Source organism: Eriocheir sinensis, chromosome 12 (genome assembly GCF_024679095.1).
Source record: "Eriocheir sinensis breed Jianghai 21 chromosome 12, ASM2467909v1, whole genome shotgun sequence".
Lineage (NCBI taxonomy): Eukaryota > Metazoa > Arthropoda > Malacostraca > Decapoda > Varunidae > Eriocheir > Eriocheir sinensis.
The window spans coordinates 4687775-4692022 of NC_066520.1; the positions used below are offsets into that span (position 1 = coordinate 4687775).

General features: G+C 39.2%; 1 long non-coding RNA gene across 1 annotated transcript; it reads right to left on the reverse strand.

The window, feature by feature from the left end:
* Positions 1-3158: 3158 nt before the first annotated feature.
* Positions 3159-3714, reverse strand: LOC126997320 (uncharacterized). Its single transcript, XR_007752033.1, has 2 exons — positions 3609-3714; positions 3159-3568 (listed from the first exon to the last, which is right to left on the reverse strand). It is a non-coding gene; the product is annotated as an uncharacterized LOC126997320 (long non-coding RNA).
* Between the last annotated feature and the right edge of the window lie 534 nt (positions 3715-4248).

Below are 4248 nucleotides of genomic sequence, written 5' to 3' on the forward strand. Positions count from 1 at the left end.
TTTATTCAATAATTTATAAATTTGTATTAGGTCTCCCCTTTCTCTTCTTTGTTCCAGTGTTGGCAGATCAATTTCCTTTAACCTTTCTTCATATGTCAGTCCCTCCAGTTCTGGAGCCATTTTTGTTGCCATCCTCTGTATTCTTTCTAGTTTTACTATGTGTTTCTTCATATGTGGAGACCACACTGTTTCCGCATATTCAAGTTTAGGTCTGGTCATACTAGTAATTAATTTTTTCATCATTTCTTTGTCCATGTAGTGGAATGCTATACCTATATTTCTCACCATGTTATATGTATCAATGAAGATCCCGATGAGTTAAGGGATTCTGGTTGCATATAATCTTGCATTATTACTCCCAGGCTTCTCTCTCTCTTCATTTACTTCTTTCTTTAATATTTCACCATCTCCCATTTTATATGTCCATTTTGGTCTTTTTCATACTTTTTCCCATTTCCATAACACGTTGAATTTCCTCATCTCCCATTTCTGACTCCATTTCCAAATCTTGTTGAGGTTCTTCTTCTTGCAGCTCCTTGCAGTCTTCACTGTCTCTCTATATGTCTTTTGCAGTTTAGCATCATCAAGTAACAGGCTCATGTAGTCTGCTTTATTCTCTCTGGTATCATTAATATAGACTAGGAAGAGTACTGAAAAGCTAAAACTGACCCCTGGGGCATCGCACTTTCCACTTTCCACCGCTTCTCCATTCCGATCTAGTGTCCTTTAACCACGGTTCTCATCTCTCTTCCTCTTTAAGTAGCTTTCCATCCAGCACTTCATTTTCCTCTCAATCCTCTCAATCCTCTCTTTATTTTCTAGTTTCCACAGCAGTCTTTGAATGTGAACTTTGTCAAATGCCTTCATTATGTCTATAGGTAAATGCAATCCACCCCATCCGCCTCTTTCCTGTAATTTGTCCGGCTACACTTTTGAGTAAAAGCTTCAAAGCAAGTTTGTTGTATATGACACATGAGCTCTATCCTAAACCAATATTGATTGTTTAGTGATTAGATTATGTTTTTCTAGAAATCTCATGCATTGTTCTTTTTATTAATTTCTCACATATTTTACATTACTACACTGGTCAGAGACAACCGGTTCTGTAATTTAGGGGTTCTTCCTTTTTCCACTTTTTGTATATAGGGTACCACTTCTGCCCCTCTTCCACCAATCCCCTAGGCACTGTGCCAGTTTTTATTGATCACCTAATGATGTCATATATCGGGCCAACTAACTCATTTCTGCACTCTTTAAGTATAAAACCTGAAACTCCATCTGGTCCCATGGCCTTCCTTTCTTCCAATTCCTGGTGTGTGTGTGTGTGTGTGTGTGTGTGTGTGTGTGTGTGAGAGAGAGAGAGAGAGAGAGAGAGAGAGAGAGAGAGAGAGAGAGAGAGAGAGAGAGAGAGAGAGAGAGAGAGAGAGAGAGAGAGAGAGAGAGAGTGTGTGTGTGTGTGTGGGTGGAGCATCAAATGTCAGCCATCCACTCAGGTCAGGTCATAACCAGGTTGTGACACCTGTTGGTGGAGTGGTCGGGTGGTGGGTGTGTTCGAAGCGGGCTAACTTTCTTGCGATTAAACTGACAGCTGGCTGTCAACCCAACCTGAAGGTTACACGATTATTGTCTCCGACTGTACCTCCCGGGCATACAGTGCAGCCTATGGCTTTGAAACTTGAGTATGTTGTTTGTTGTTGGTAAATTATGAGATTCTTTGACTTTCATGGGATTTGGGTGCAAGGGTAGGGCAGACTTAAACAAAGTAAAGTATTCATGATTTGTTTCACAACTTTTATTCTTTAGTTTATCGTCTTGAAAAAAATGCCATGGAAACTTTCTTTATATATCTACAGTTTGCTTTTATAAAATTTGCAATTTTTTGTTTTATTTTTAAAAAATAATATTACACCTTTAATTTTCACTTTTTTCATCCCTTTTTGTACATTTTTGTTAAATTTTATAAATGAAAAAAAATTGGACTTTAGTTGTACTTCTCATTGATACCTTACAATTCTTGTCGTTATGTTTAAATTTTTTAAAGTGTAAAAAACTACTTTTTGAGATACTGGCTCCTAGAGATTTTTTCCCATTTGATCTGTGTCCTGCCATTTGTATTTGTCTGAGTGGCATGAAATCTTCACATGTGATTGTTCATGTCTTGATTACCTTCTGAGTAGGATAAGGCATGTGCTTCCCCCTTCATAAAGGTATTATTCGCTTAAGGGTGAGCTAGGGTACCAGAAGGTGCCACCTTCCTCATTGTAGCCAGATTTTATCCTAGAACTCTCTGGGTTGGTTTGCCTTGTCCTTTTCTGTTTTCTTGGTCTTCCTCTTGGGTGCTGCATGTCTGACTCTTTCCTGGTCCATCCACTGCAGAGATTACTGTGGTCTTGGTTCACTCCCAAGGAGGTGCTTGATGATATTTGCACCTGTGTACCCAAAAAATGTTTCACTATGAACTCAACTCTCTTGAGGCCAGAAAACTTGACATTACAGCATCTGATCCAAACCTTTGACTGCAAAGATTCATTGGGGTTATGAGTAGCACCCTTCAAACATTGTTTGAGGAGACTTGGGTTGCCAAGATCTTTGTAGACCGGATGAGTCATGCTATGATGCAATAGTGTGGGCATTCAAGTGTCGTAAAGGGACGCCGTTCTTTAAATTCTAGAAAAAAATAAACCTCACTACCTAATATTTCATGCTATCCCCGACATGTTGAACGAGAAAAACATATTTCGTGGATTTAAAAAATACATTTGTTAAAAAAATCAGCCCCAGGCACTCCCCTTAACCTCCTAAGAAAGTAGTATTCATGTACAAGTTGACCCTGATAAACTCGGGTTGAAAAGACAAATATTTTTACTTTTAAATTAGTATTTATAGTAAGTAAATGCTTTATGAAATAAGAATAATATAATTGTAATTATCAAAGGATATGAGGATATGCTCAGCCTTCTTAGTTACCACTCAAGCATTGCTCCACTGTTTTCAGCTGTGTGGCTCTGAACATTGATATCAAGAACCTGGAATAATATCCCCGAGGATCTTTAAATATTCAGGAGAGCTGTTTCTGTTTCTCATGCCAGAGCCATGGGGACCAATACACTTTTTTTTTTTTTTTTTTTTTTTTGTGTGTGTGTGTGTGTGTGTGTGTGTGTGTGTGTGTGTGTGTGTGTATTTACCTAGTTGTATTTACCTAAACATAGCTAATTTCTTCCTCCTTCTGCCAGGATGGAGGAGTCCGGCATTCACCTGAGTGTTGCTGACTGCTCAGAGCTGGTTGAGGGGCTGGTAAGAGATAGCCGCTTGCAGGAGGCAGCTGACACGGTTCTCTCCATGGTGGCGACTGGTATTCACCCAATGCCTCGGGTCTTTAAATACCTCCTAGTGGCATTAGCAAGTGCAGGCCAGGTAGAGCCGATACAAGCACTCCAGAAATACATCAGTAATGTAAGTGTTCATTGAAGTAAAGCACTTCATAAATACATCAGTAATGTAAGTGTTCATTGAAGTAAAGCACTTCATAAATACATCAGTAATGTAAGTGTTCATTGAAGTAAAGCACCTATAACACTGTAATGTAAGTGTTCATTGAAGTAAAGCACTTCATAAATACATCAGTAATGTAAGTGTTCATTGAAGTAAAGCACTTCATAAATACATCAGTAATGTAAGTGTTCATTGAAGTAAAGCACTTCATAAATACATCAGTAATGTAAGTGTTCATTGAAAGCAGCAATATAAGTCATAAAATACATCAGTAAGTCGGGAAGTTGTGATCTAGAAAAAAAGGTGAGAAATAAAAATACATCAGTAATGTCGCCTCAAATAGCACGGTTGGAAGAATTTTTGGAGGGCAACACTCCAAACACCCTGAAAGCACACCATGGGAGTCTATCATAGTGTTAAAGCATGACACTCCCCTCTTCAAAGATGTCAAGTCATAGGCAGGAGGAAATACAGACAAAGGAAGGCTTTTCCAAAGTTTACCAGCAGAAGGGATAAAAGAATGAAAATGCTGGTTAACTCTTACGCAAGGGATTTGGACAGTATAGGGATGAGCAAGAGTAGAAAGTCGAGTGCAGGGGGCCGCGGGAGGGGGGGAGGCATGCAATTAGCAAGTTCAGAAGAGCAGTCAGCATCAAAATATCGGTAGAAGATAGAAAGATATGCAACACTGAAAGTCAGTAAGAGGAGAGAAGTTGAGGAGGCGAAGAGCCCTAGACTCCAAAAGAGCTGTGTGTG